This window comes from Symphodus melops, assembly GCF_947650265.1.
Source record: "Symphodus melops genome assembly, chromosome: 7".
Lineage (NCBI taxonomy): Eukaryota > Metazoa > Chordata > Actinopteri > Labriformes > Labridae > Symphodus > Symphodus melops.
In genome coordinates this window covers 25110796-25126193 of record NC_136697.1, presented here as the reverse complement: position 1 = coordinate 25126193, position 15398 = coordinate 25110796, and positions in this window count along the sequence as shown.

The following is a 15398-nucleotide window of genomic DNA, read 5'->3' as shown; positions in this document are numbered from 1 at the left end:
GTAAGTCAACGATTTGTGCATCTTAATATTAAAACCTGAAGGTTCAAGGATGTTACAAAAGGACATTAATATACCCAAATGTTTTTGTTCTATCACTGTGCATCACATGCATGTCAATCTTCTCATTTCTACCTGTAGATGCACTTGTGATGACACCTGGTTCTTTTACTAAATATACAAAGTGCAAAGTAGGCGGAGCTTGTCAGCAGCGTCTATTCTGCTCTCCACGGCGAGCTGGTCACCTCAAAGACAACTAAGGCCAAACACAATGTAGGAGAACTGGAAGGAAATGAGGGGAGGGAAATAAAACATGAATTGTAGGCAACTATCTGCTCTTGATCTTTCTATCTGGCTCTGTCCTTATAGATGAGAGACAACAGGTTATTGGTCCTCGCAGGCTCCTGTCATGTTCTGCTTCCTGTTATTTATTAAACAGCGTTGTTAAAAAGCTCCTTCTCTACCTTTCTGTGTTTTTGTATCTGACTGCTCTCCTTTTGTCATCTCAGTTTGACTGCGGCTCCCTTCAGCCTCTGGCTTTTCACATGCAGGGAATCAGACTGTTTGAAAAGGAGGATAATATGTCCTCTTTAATATAATCTGTAACTTTTCTCCATTACTGGAACACATGATACTACACAATATTACAGGACTCTGCTGTTTAAGAATAAATGCCAATGCTTTGACGAGATCACAGTGCTGTTTTGTGATTGGCTGCAGGCACCTTGTGTAGGCACAACTGTTGTATTTCCAATGAGCATTAAAGACAAGGAAGCTGAGCTGCCAGAGAATCACAATCAAGCACACTGACTCACTGACGAGGTTTAAAGTGAGAGGGACCTTCTGTTCTGTGTGACGTGGAGTGGATCCTTTGGTCGTGCATCAATGTAGAGACGTCAGAGTGAGTGTGTGTGTGTGAGCTCCTGAGCTGTTGGCGGTTTCAGTGCCTTGCTCAATGGCACCTCTGCAGTAGTTGGGGATTTGACCTGGCATCTCTCAAGCATCCAGACAATTTCTATGCTCTAGATCGTACCAGGACTTGAACCAGCAACCCTCTTGTTCCCAACCCAAGTCACTGCATTTGATAAACAACATGAAGAAGCACATAAAGAACTGATCAACATTAATGCAGATACGACTTGAACAGGTGGAAAAGGGTCGATAGTATATGGTAAGAATCAAGAATCAAATTGAAACAACAAATAAACAAATTGTAAGGTGACCCAAAGATTACAGCTCAAACGGTTTTGAGTAGTAAACAAACTGCTTTAAACTATGTACAGCATGCAATAAATGTATTTTCTTAAATGTCTTTTGAGTAACTGACCCTTATCAAACATTGAAACATCTGAGACGACAGAGACGGACTGGCTTTGTCGCTGTCAACATCGGAACATATAGGCAAATATAAACAACTGTCTATGTATACATAAATACATTTTTCGCACGAGTATCGTCTGCCTCCCACTCCAACCGAGCAGCGAGAGGTCGTGGTGAAAATTTAAATTTGTATTATATTGTATTTGCATACATTCTCCTGTACCACAAAGTAATGCAGACATGTTAGTAAAAAAAATAAATAAATAAAAAAAAATGCATATTTTTATGCATACACATTTTTTTTGGCGTGAACTTCCCTGCATCACGCCCCTCGGGTGCGGGGAGGGGGACTTTTCCTCTTCCTCTCTTTGGCTACCGGTTTAGAGGAAAATTTCAGGAAAAAAAAAAAACATAAAAAAACCCTATACATATATTTAGTCATTTTATTTTACTTGTTTCAGTTTAACAGTTTAGATATAATGCCCAGTTGGAAAAGTGTGTATTCACTTGTGCTTGTGAGCACACACTTTTCCAACTGGGCATAATATCTAAACTGTTAAACTGAAACAAGTAAAATAAAATGTAAAATCTAAACTTACCTTTTGAATGGTTGTGAAATTGCAATAGTTGACAAACTACAGAATAAACAAGATTGAAAGATTGTTTTTAACAGTTAAAAAATATATATATATAAAATATTAACACAAATACATTTTTACTTGTGGGTTTTAACTATGCAAAAATTGATTTTACATTTTTCAAAAATATATAGCTTAACAGATATTTTAATTGTTTTGTTACAGTGGAACCATTGCTTTCAAAAATATTTAAAAACATTTAGCTTGTTTGCTTTTAACTGTGCAAAAATTACTTTTAAATTTAAAATATTTTTTAACAGTGTATTAACATTTTACTTTTTAGTTTTCAACATTTAGAGAAAAAAAATATTACGTACAAATATTCAGTCCTTTTATTTTACTTGTTTCTTTTTAACAGTTGTCTGAACATACCTCTTGACTCATTGGAAGATTGCAACAGTTGACAAAACACTTAATAAACACTAGATTGAAAGATTGTTTTCAACGGTTAAAAAAAATTAACAGTTAAAAAAATTGCTTTTAAAATATTTACACAAATACATTTTACTTGTGGGTTTTAACGATGCAAAAATTTATTTTACATTTTTCAAAAATATATAGCTTAAAAGATAGTTTTGTAACAGTGCAACCATTGCTTTCAAAATATTTAATACAAACATAGATTTAAAGACATTTAGCTTGTTTGTTTTTAACTGTGCAAAAATTACTTTTAAATTTAATAATATATAGCTCAAAATTTGTTAATTGTTTTTTTAACAGTGTAAAAAAAAGTCCTTTCAAAAATAATTATAAACATTGACAAACATTTTACTTTTAAAATTTTAGAGCAAAACAAAAATGCCAACACCAAAAATAGTCTTTGTGTAATGTGTATCAAAGTAGAATCTGAGTCTCTAAAAGATGAACATGTAAACTATTCTAATATAGATGTTATGTCCTGTTTGAACATTTCAATAACCATGTGCACTTGTTATGTGGTTAGCCTTTTGTCATTCTGTTAGCATGTAGCTGCAGCATTTCTTGGAAGTATCAGTATGTACATAAGTGACTATGTGTAGCGTTAGCATTAGCCTGGGTGTTTTGTGTCATAAATTTCTTCTGAACTTGTGATGTAGCATAGCATGTAGCTTAGCTTTAGCATTAGCAACAGACAGAACTCCAACTGCTTCACTGTGCTTTGACGTTGTATTATGTTATATTGTGTTGACCCCTCTGTGGTCCTCTTGTGGGGTAGCCAAGGTTCTTTTTTAGGCCTTTGCTGTATGTAAAAACACTATGTTAGCTTGTGTTTTTAAAGGTGCTGTAAAATAAATTTATTATTAAAAATGTCCTGCATGTTAATTTAGGTATAGTATTGTATAGTAGCTTCAAACTTTGTTTCCTGTTGTTTGTCTAAATCGTTATAAATCTTGTCTTGTGTTGTCATCAGGATTTGAATTCAATAAGACACACAAGGAAATAATGCTGATTTGTCCGCTGTGCATATAAAATAAATTGGCATGAAATTTGTGTTTTCATACATCAATGTTAATTTCATTTTCAAAACGAAGAGCGTTCAACCTTTTTCATCTATGGTCCTCATTTCTTCCACTGCATCATACATCCAAACAAGAGCAACCGTATCATCCCCTTTAAATTCATTTAGCGAGGACTAAACGAAGCAGCGATTCCAGAAACATTTATTCAAATCCCCCAGCAGTGTAGCGGCCTGTGTGTTTGGCAGCGCTCCTCAGGACATCGCCAAGCGGCAGACAGGTCTTGTGAGTCAGGCTTTAAAGAAAGAAAAAAAAACCAGAGGATCAAAGACGTCCACATTTCTGGTTAAAACATAAAAAAATGTATTAAAAGTGATCCCTGTGAGACCTATAAAGGTTCAGAGAGCATCAGAAACTTGGAGGTCCAACAAAGATTTCTGTAGGACCTCCAAGTGTCTGTGTTTTCTGAGTCATGCTAATGCTTTGACGAGGATGTACTGGCACTTTCTCTGTTGCTAACAGATTGTATGGAGAGATGTATGGAAGCCTGTTTCCACCATTTAAAAAAAAGAAGAAAAAAAAAAACAATTTACAAACTTTTTTCTCCATTAAGTATTGCTTTCTCATAATTAGGAGATATTAAGTCATAATTATGAAATATTATTTCATGAGATACTGAGTCATAACTACGAGATACAATCTCATTATTACGAGATACAAAGTCATTATTATGAGATAGTATCTCATAATTATGACTTATCATCTCATTACTATGAGGTAATATCTCATAATTATAAGCAATACTTAACAATGAAAAAAAAGGTTGTAAATTGTTTTGTTTTTTTCTTCAGCTGGCAGAAACGGGCTTCCACAAAACTTCCTGCCTGTATAAACGTGGAATAGTTACAGTATATTTAAGTCAGGACTATATCCTATTACTGTTCCTGCTTTTGTTGTTATACCTTACATATCCTCATGAGGGTGCTAGAGTTAATCAGTCTGAGCTCAAACACGCCTTCATAGGTTTCACATGGTCCTGTTAAGGATGAAGAATCTGGTTGTATTTAAAACTTCTACATGCCTTAACCCAAAGTGTTGTGCAATCAGAAACAGAGATGCAACTTCCCTTTTTTGTTTTTTGTTCATACAAGAATGATTAAGGTGAGATTAAATAAATCTAATCTTCTCTTCTAAAACAAGCGAATAAATCACAAACCCATCCTCATTCTATCATTAAACATCTCATAAAGACAAGGAGAACATAGACTGGATGGTTTCCAAAGCAGTAAGAAAGGGAAAGTGAAATTTGTCTTCCTCCTGTTTGTAAAAGTAATTCGCTTTGTGGTGCAAAACCACCTTCAATTCCATCATGTCCTCTTCCCTTTTCCTTTAAAAATAACCACAAGTGATGACTTTGGTTGTGATAAAATCTCAGCAAACACAGCTTGAGTCCTGTGTGAGAGATAAAACTGTGTGGAAATAAAGGTTTGTGTCTCAACGTGTGAAATACGGCGAAGCCTCAGATGAAGCTCTGGCCTCGTTATTTGAGCGCGTGACAGAAACGAGCCACAAGTTGAAAAGAGAGAGGAGGTTATATGATGAATCCCATGAGAAGAAAGGAAAGACAGGTGAGGAGGAGGAGGAGGCGTCGAGAGGGGAATGTTTTATTAAGTAAAGTTGCCATGTGGGTTGAGAATAGCAATGACACCTTCAGGTGACTGAGACGTTCTCACAGCTGGAAGATGGAGAACAAAGATGTTCACCAGTGCTTGCAGGGTTTTGTGTTCTTGAGAAAATTATAGGCGAAGAATAAAACTACCAAAGGCGACTTTGAAATCTCTTTAAGGTGAATAATGTGTCCTTTTTTTATCGTTTAAAACAAGAGTTATGGGATCACCAATGGTTTCTGTTGAGACACATAATGCTGTGGCACTCTTGTCAAAGGGAAGGTGCAAAGCAGCGAAAACATTGTATGAAGCCAGAGAACCATGTTGACTGTCAAAAGCACAGCACGATTACCGGATTGACTTTTACAGCATCTCCAGCCTGTCATTTGCAAGCTGTATGCATGTGGAGTCTGTGTTTCTGTGTTCAGCTGTTACCATGGTATCTTTGGGCTGTAGCTAAATGGCTGAACTGGAGAGAGGGTTTAGTTTTTAATGCTACTTGAGAGGTTTAAAAAGTGACCTGAAGCACCAAATACGACAAAAGGAGCATAGTAAAGTTTTGGCTTTTGAAAGACAACCAAGATTTTGATCATTTACAAGTCTGTGTGGCCTGCCTACCTACCTACCTGATGTTTCTGCAGTCAATCAACAAAATGCTTAATGAGTGACAAAACACAACATGCACAACTCAGAAAAACCTTCTGTTAAAAATCAGACAAAAAGAGAAGCCCTTCGTTCTTCTTCTACCTCTGAACACGGACGCCTCCCTCCACTGAAGAGGTAAGCACAAGTGAGCAACAGCAGACACACACACACAGCCAGATGGTCCTCTGTCATTGGCTGGCTCCTCTTCACTGGTCCCTGATTGCTAAATTGCCACAGGTGGGCTCAACTGCTGGCTGTACAGAGGCTGAGAAGTGACACTTGGAGAGAGAAGACAACGCCTGAAAACAATCAGCAAAACACTTCGGCAACAGACAGGCTACCTGCAATCTTGTCCCTGTTTTTAAATTCCAACTTGTACTTCAGATGAGCTCTGTCTGACCATGATGTGTTTTAGACTAGAAGGTTCACAGCTGTCCTCACACTTAAACAATGGAGCAAGCTGAATTTCTTCAAATACATGAGCAATGTAATATGTGACTGTTTTAAAAAATGATGCATCATCTTAGAATGACAAGAAAATCATGAGAAGTCAAACAACCTTTATACTTCCTGCACTTGTGCACACATTTTAGGAGAATCCGCCTCTGAAATCTTCCCAAGTTTCTTATTCATGTGTCCCTCACATTGGGAGGTTTGTTTGCCTCGCTGCCCTCTTGTGGCTGTGTTTCTGGTGTTTGTCCAGCAAGCATTTCACACACATTTTCAAATCCTGTCACCTGTCTTTCAATTGTTCAACAAAAATCAGCAGGCAGTGAGCCAACAGGAACAAAAAGAATCCACAATGACACCTCGCCCGGGCACAGGGACGAAAAACTACAATAGAATAGTTGGTTGGAGACGTGGGTGATCTGTACAAGACAGCGCCCTCTTGTGGATGCATCTTTTAAACATCAATAGCAACGTTAAGTGCCTGTGGGTGTTCATGGGTTGTAATTTTAAACAAACACGTGTCTAGCCTCAAACCATGCATTTGTCACGGATTAGTGTCAGCTGTGTTTATCTGTGTTCATTAAGGCTTTTTTGTATACAGAGCAGTTTTACTGCACATTTAAATAAACCTTACATAGACTCATCTAAAACTCGTCTGCCTTTTCCTTTAAGCAAACTCTCTGCATGTTTTCTTTAAAGACTTCTACATTATTTTCTTAATATTTCATGTTACTGTATATACTCACGTTCATGACGCTTTAATAACACACAGGTATCTGACATTTACAGTTCTATTTTTCTCCAGAAAGAGCAGCTAATGAGCAGACTGAAAGGATGAATTATTGATGTCTGTGTGTCCATGCCACCAGGGAATCTGTCTCGATGTGACTCCTCTGAGAAGGAAAGATAAATCCTGAATACGTACAGAACAGAACCTTGAGTCCTTTGAACATGTTCTGTGTATTAAACCTCCATTTTGTCCTTTTGGCGTCATTGTTCTCAGCTGCTGCTGCTTTAAGATAATTTCCCCACTGAGGTCATAAAAGTTTCATCAGCTCTTATTGCTTGAACTGAAGACACATACAGTCACGAGTGGGGCTGATAGCTATTTAAGTGCATTTATCATCTTGAAAATCAACAGGTATTCATGAAATGTAAGGGGACAATTACATGAAATTTTACTCCTGAGTAATCATCCCTGGCTGTGAGGAGGTACTTTGGTTAAAGTCTGATAATCTCTAGATTGCAGATATGAGATTTAGAGCCAGCAGCAGTCGTAACTCAGCGTCTGCACTGTTACATTTTGTGTGGGTGTGCTGAAATGTTTCCTGAGGTGTTTGGGAGCGTCGGGTTTGGATCTCACACCTCACACCTCACTGCTCTGAGCTCTCTGCTCGGGAGAGGCCCCGAGGATGGACTCAGTCAAATCAATCCCAACACAAAGGTCCATCTGTACACGTGATTCCCCTGAAGCCAATGTGAAGACAAACTCTTACTGATATGAAATGAATTAAATGGAATAAGATGCAACATGTGGATACAACATGTTCAAGAATAACAGCAAGGATGGTGCTTAAAAATTGTAAGGACATGCATTCATACAGCATTTCAAACATTCAAAAAGCCAAAGCACAATTCGTACAAAAACACATTTACCCTCTCTGCCTGCGTGTGGTTGGTCTGGTTTGACTTCCTGGTTCTGCAGCCAATAGGCAGAGTCAGGATAGACATCAGGAAAATGTGACCAACATCTCCTTGCTCTCCCTCACAGGCCTGCACCAGCTGTTTTTTTTTTTTTTTTGGACATCACTACACTCCTCTATACAATGCATTCATGGCCAATTTATCAGACTGACGTAACTCTGATTGTTTAGTGCTAAAAGACTATTTTCTGAGCTGTAAAGGGCGGGAATCATTTCAATCAGGAGAACCTTTAACACCATCTGGAAACAATGATGTTATCTGAAATAAACAATTAAAAACAGTTTTTTTTTTTTTTAATATGAGTTATCTGCTTCTTTTAGGATACACACAATCCCGAACGTGTGACGTGAAACAGGTGTGACGAGTAGCAGGCAGACAGGTCGATAGGTGGATGGAGGAGCAGGTGAGTGTTTGTGGGAGCTGATGCAGGGAAGACACAAGGAGGTTAAGTACACAATATCCACAAAAATAACAAGGAGTCAAAATACTAGCGAGCCTGATACAGAGCACGCTACCACTGTGGGATGGGTATAATCTGGCGACGAGTGACGAAAGAGTCCGAGTATGCAACTGAGCTCTTCAACTGTTTAATTTACAAGGTCAGAAAACGAGAACGTGTGCATCGTCTTTGCCGATACGACTCCATCGTGATGAGTCCAGAGACTGGTGGTGGTGCTGCAGGATGTGGTGAGGAGCTTGAACTGGACATTGTGTTGATATGTAATGGAGGTGAGTGGGGTGGAGGAGGGTTGCAGCCATCGAACTATAAGAGACAGAGAGGAGAATTGATTTTAAGAACATGACAGCAGCAGCACGGTTGGTTGATTGAGGTTTTTTTTTTTTTTTGGCAGAATCTAGTGAGTTAAAAAAAACTCCGTATGACCTCTCTCCATGCTAAAGATCTGTTGGGCACCTATGAGCCAATATGCATAAAGAGATCCTTAGACAGAGCTCTTGTATTTGTTACTGAGTTGACAGTCAAACTCTGAAATGAGCTGAAAAAAACTCAGGTCAGCAGACTCAGTGACCACTTTTAAAACTCTTTTAAAAACATTCTTTCATCAGAGAGCTTTTCCAGATTTCACTTCCCGACCCTCCTATTGTTGACTTCTCTGTGACTCTATAAGGGTCATTGATTGCACCGGTTTGTTTTGCTAGTTTTTTCATCTTGTACAGCACTTTGTAACACAAGTCATTCTACTTTTAATTGTTATGAAAGATGGAGAATAAAAACATTTTGGAGATACCTGCAGATAGGTGTCACACATTTCCTGTGCTCCTCTTTCATATTTGGTGCTCATGATCACATATTATGCAAAATACCCTTTATAACCATGTTTTTTTTTTAACACTTATATGTCTCTCTACGACCCCCCCCCCCCCCCCCCCCATGAGAAAAGTCCATCCTCTCTGCCTTCTGTCTGCTCCACTTTTTAGAAAATGTGTGCTCAAACAGGCAGATGGGAGTTTTTCCCTTTGTGACATCACAAAGGTCAGTAACCCCTCCTTCAGTCATTTAAACAAACAAAAACAAAATCCTCTGCACACACACACACGCAAAGAAAACATGCACAAAGAAACACACGGGCTGTCACGCCCCTGCCTGACTTAAAGAGCAGCAGAAATGTCTGTAAACACAACACTGGTGGGGTTTTTATAAGCTGTGTGTGTGTGTGTGTGTAGGTGTGTGTGTTTGTGTTTGTGTGTTTGCATGCAGTCTGAAAGGCCTGGAAATAATTAAGATAAGGGCTTGAGGGGATGTTGAGGGGGGGAGGGAAGCTGACAGACATGCATCTCGTGCTATATTTAGTTGAGCGAGGTATCAGACCCACAGACGCAGGTCCGCTCCTCTGTTGCTCAGACGCTTTAGTCCCCCCTCTGTTTCCATCACAACCAATCGGATCCTCACTGATAGATTTTACACAGAAACAAAAGTAGAAAATGGATTTCACCAAGAAATGAAACATAACTCTTCGCAGTCTCACAAGCAACAGTTGAAGAAGTACTAAATAGGATAAAAAGTAAAGCAGTGACGAAGGGATGGGATAAGCAGCAGTCATACATAAGGACTAGAAACTCGTATATGTTGGGGAAATAGCAATGCAATCTGATTGGACCTTAATTTTCCCAGGAGAGCCCGTCGACATTTAAAAACCTCTTTGAGAAAAGACATGGGAAAAGAAACGGGAAAACATGGAATTTGTTAAGAGTGTTACACTTCCTTTATATTTAACACTCCTGTCACCTGTTTTCTATATGCAGACATAAATCTACACAAATGTTGCTGTTCTCTGTTTGCTGACACTTCATGTATGCATGAGTCTGAATAAAAACATAATGAAGTTATTATGAACATAATTAAAGTTCATAGTGAATTATATTTTCAATTATCTCTCTGAAAATCACTTTACTTTTGTCTAAATTGGTGCTAAATAATGGTTTCACTATATTACCTCTAATGGATGAACACTAATTATAATACTATCGGAGAGACTGGCTTGCCTCAGAGAGCATTTTCTCATTTCCAGTAATCAAAACATGATACTGAAGTGTGCCAGTGTTGCTTCTGCACAGATGCCGTTTGTGTGACTCTCTTCTCTCCGACACATTCAATCAGAGAGAAGACTAATGAAGCCTGAAGCTGCGAGGCTGCACGCTGACTCTGTAGAGTTTTCATCGACGGGAGTCACTTAATGATGGAATAAATAAAAAGTTTAGTTGCTGAATTTTTTTTGCCTCTTCATCCCCAAAGTTTGCTGCATGCATCTTGTGTGTTATTTTATCGTCCTTTACAGCTCTCTTTCTCTCTAAATGCTGATGTGCAAAGCGCTGCAGGCAGCCAACATTGTGCACGCTGAAGCAGCTCTGTGTCTGTTTGTAGGAGAGGATCAACATGGAGACGAAGCACCCGGAGGCATCATAAGCAGCACATTGTAAAGACGGACGGATCCACCTCAGCAGCTTTAAAACTGGAGAGAGAGACCGGAGAGACAGAGGGAAAAGAAAGAAGATATGGCAGAGACACGCTCGACTTGCAGGTTGGAAGAAGGATTCAGAGGAACGACGACAAAGGAAGTATAAAAAAAAGTTTGAGACAAACTGCAGCTCAAGAACTAAATCATCCAGGTACAGCGTTCACTCTGATGTTTTATGTGTTTTCCTACCCTGAGGGTAGATACAAGTTTCCATGTCAGTGCTTTTACAGGATGAAAAATCAATACACATAAACTTCATAACAATGCATTCTTTTACATTTGGCAGAGTTGCATTATTCCTCTGCTCCGACTTTAAATGAATGCAGGTCAGCTGACATGGCTCTCTGAAAGGGAAAGAAAACAACGGGCACTTTTCAGGATAAACCATACAAGAGGACTGGGTCAGAAGTCATCTCTCTTCTTTTTACTTGACTTTAACACATTTCAAGGACATCTTATTTTCACCTTCGTGATATCTCTAAGAGCAGGCAGATCCTGTCACAAAATGATGCAGAAAAAATAGTTCCTACATTTCTTTCTCCTGGTTGTATTACTGTAATTCTCTTTTATCAGGGTGCTATGGGAAATCTCTAAAGACCCTTCAACTCGTCCAAAACGCTGCAGCTCGTGTTCTGACTAGAATTAGGAAAAGGGACCACATTACTCCTGTATTGGCTTCTCTCCACTGGCTCCCTATAAAATCAAGAATAGAATTTAAAATCCTTCTTCTCACTTACAAAGCTCTAAACGGTCAGGCACCATCCTATCTTAAAGAGTTAATTGTGCCGTACTCCCCATTGAAAACATTACGCTCCCAGAATGCCATCCTATTCTTCTTTCTGCATCTTATCCCATCTCCCCCATCCCATTTTCAAGCCCATCACAGTTTAGCAGATGGCTGTTCCATCATGAGCCCGGGTCTGCTGGAGATTTCTGCCTTTTAAAGGAAAGTTTTTTTCTTCTATGACGGATTCAGCTGGGCTCCTGTAATATATCCATAAGTAAGGTCCTCTACCTGCTTTTTGTAAACATAACGATGAGCATGGTCTGTTTACCTGCTCTTTTTTAAATGTTCACAGACAAAGAGTAAGGTCCTCTACCTGCTTTTTGTAAAGTGTCTTGTTATGAATTGAGGCTATACAAATAAAAATTTAGTGATTAAATTATTTATATCACACCTTTTACTATTTTAGACATTTTCTCTCATTGATATCTACTCAATATTTTTGTTTAAATTTGGCAGACCAACAAAGTTTAACAAAGTTAGATTGAATAATGTCTGCAATCTGTAGCTTCAATTTTATTGAGTAGTTAATGTGTATCTCTTTTACTTGAAACTCTTGTCAATAAAATGCTGTCCATTGCAACATCTAAAAATCAAGGTTCTTGTTCATGTTACCTTAGCAACACCAGGTGGCACTGCAGCGAGCTGTGATTAAAGTTTTCAGTTTAGTTTGTCCCATTTTTGCTCTATAAAATGTGTTTTTGAGGCATAAACATGAACGTTAACATCAACCAATCAGCTGAAGAACATCTTGAAAACAATAATGAGATTTGCAGCGACTGTTTGACTTACAACGCAAGTCACCAAGTTATTGAACATGCATTTACTGGCTTATGTAACAGACAATGATACGGGGTAGTGGAGACCAAAATAGAGCAAAAAAAATTTTTTAAATATGGATCATCCAGTAATTAAATGAACACGATGTGTGAAGATCTTCTGTTAAACTTGATTTTTTATTTTTATATTTTTTTTAATGAAGAGGTGTTACAGTAGTAATACTCAATAATTTGAAATTTAGAAAAAATCTTTTATTGTAGTTTTATTAGCAGTGGTTAAGATTGTTCTTGCCAGGTGTTTCATGGTATGTTCCTCAATAAATACACAAAATGCAACCAGTGTATTCTGTCATTTTTTCCATTCCTGGTTACCTCACTTCTCCTCTGAGTCATCCCGCAGGTTTGTCAAGGTTTGGTTTTGCTATAAAAGTTTCTCAAACCACTGTGAACCAATGAATCTTTCATGTGTAGTTAAATCAAGACGATCGGCAGCGAGGAGTCAGCAGCATGTACGAGTGTGTGAGAACTGCAGGTACGACATGCCTGTTGGAAAGAAAAACAGAGACATGTGGCTTTAATGTGGAGCAGGCCAGGAGCAGGGACCTCCGTGCAGCCTGGAGACCCTGAAAACACACTTTAGGATGGAAAGCAGCACGGCACACACACACACACACACACACACACACACACACACACACACACACACACATTCCGACGGCATGATATCTGAAGTATGCGCTGAGGGTTGACTTCGGATCTTACCTGCACAAGGCTGAAAAGTAGAGCCCAAACGGTGCAGGTTTACTAATGATTTCAACATGGCCTCTTCCCCTCTGTTTTGTGTAGATCAGATGTGCGTATCCATGTTTTTGCTTCTCTTTTAGGGAGAGTGTTTAAACCCTAACACTGCTGCAGATACCTCACGTCATAAAACATGCAAAGGAAATCTTTTCAAATGCTATTTGATGTAATTGGTTGTTTGCCCTCCGAGGAAACTCTTGAATGCATGTTACAGACTCTTCCCCCCCAGAGAGACACTGCAGTATTTCCCCAGAAGATCAAAGCCACTTTAGAAATGACAAGGATGAGCGGATGTGTGTGTGCAATAAGAGACACGCGCTCGCTTGAGCAAAAAGAAATATTGATGATGAGTGTAGAAACACGCTAAAGATAGAGTCAGGGAGATGGATTGATGATGTTTGATTTCTGTCCAGTAAGTAAGATAAGCTTAAAACTGTTTAGAGGTAGAATATCGATCTTTAAAAATGTCCCATTCCCTGGTTAAGGGTTTAGTTTATTTCTGTTTCTTCTTGTATCATGTCCTGTGTTTGTGTTTTACTTTGTCCTTGTCCTCAGTTTCTGGTCTTGTGCTTTTTGTTCCTTGTTTCCCTCCTGTCTGATTACCTGATGTGTCTCACCTGTGTCTTGTTAAACCCCACCCTCTTTCAGTATATAATGTCTGTGTTTCTCCTCAGTCCTTGCCAGTTCGTCTTGTCTTCTTTAGCAGCGATACCAGCACTTTTCTATTGACTTCCTGATTCTGATCCTGATTGTTTTTTTGACCCTGAGTTTGCCCGCCGTCTTTGTACCTCTGCCTGGAACTACTGACCTTTGTGTACCGAACCCTACCTTTAATAAATAGACATTGATTCTGCTTCTAGGGGCGGCTGTGGCTCAGTTGGTAGAGTCGTCGCCCCTCAATCGGAAGGTTGAGGGTTTGATCCCCAGCTCCTGCGAGCAACATGTTCGATGTGTCCTTGGGCAAGACACTTAACCCCAAATTGCTCCCCCTGCTGCGTCTGGGGTGTATGAATGTGGCATGAATGTATAGATACTGGATGGGCCACATATCCAGCCCATCAGTGTGAATGGGTGTGAATGGGTAGGTGTGATGGGTAGGTGTAAAAGCGCTTTGAGTAGTCGGAAGACTAGAAAAGCGCTATACAAGCTCAAGTCCATTTACCATTCTACCCCAGAGTCGTGCGTTTGGGTCTCATCCTCTGTTGTGACGCTGCACCCGTGACAAAAATACCCCTACAAAAATACTACCAATAGAGCACTGAATGCTCCTCATTAGACGGTTATGATCACATGAACAGGCACAGCAGAGTGTGGGGATGTGTACTTCCTGTAAAGAGAATAATCCACTCCCAGGTTGGGAGACTGTTAGACTTTAGGATGCCATGAGGATAAGGTCACTGTAACCGCAGGTGAGTTCGTATTAGTTTATTGCTTGTATAAAATTAACAATGTGCATTTAGTTTTTACAACATGCACTAAACTTACCTCTTAGTTCTTCAATTTCTGTCGTTCTTCCTTCCTTCAAAATCAGTATGTTTAAATGCAGTCAGACAAAAAGTTGATTCATTTCTAACTTGTAACTGACTGAGAAGTTCAGAAGAAAATAAAATAAATGAAAATAGCAAAAGAGGGAATGTTTTGTGTCATTAAAACATCGAGCTAATGTATCCACTGTCTTGTGTTATGAAGTAGGTGTGATTGCAAAGGGGAAATAAATGATTTTAATTTATGTGTTTGTGTGCACATCACACCCTCAGTATAACTATCTATCCTTTTTTTCAGGGAAGATTTCACTAAAGTAAAAACTCAGTAACCTGTTTTGTTAAAGAAACCAGGCAGGAAATACGATCTTTACAGGTATTTTCTCCAGCTCCTGTCTGGTTGTTACACAGTACATCTGTATATTATTTACACATGAAATTCTCCAGTGGAGCTCCATGATGTTAGCAATACAGTGTTGGCAGAATATTCGCAATGCAGCTGCAATACCTCCAGAAAATAAGACACAGTGTTGTGAAAGCTGCACACTGTCGTCTACCTGTCAGGAGCAGAGATTTCTCCTGCAGCGTTCATGGAGTCACCTCAGCTTTGATTCTAACCCTGTGAACAGTCGGAGCTTCTCCTCTGCTGGGAAAGTAGCACACCAGGTGAGCACAGCAGTGCACATGTGTTTAAGTCATCTTCTGACCTCACGGACGTAGG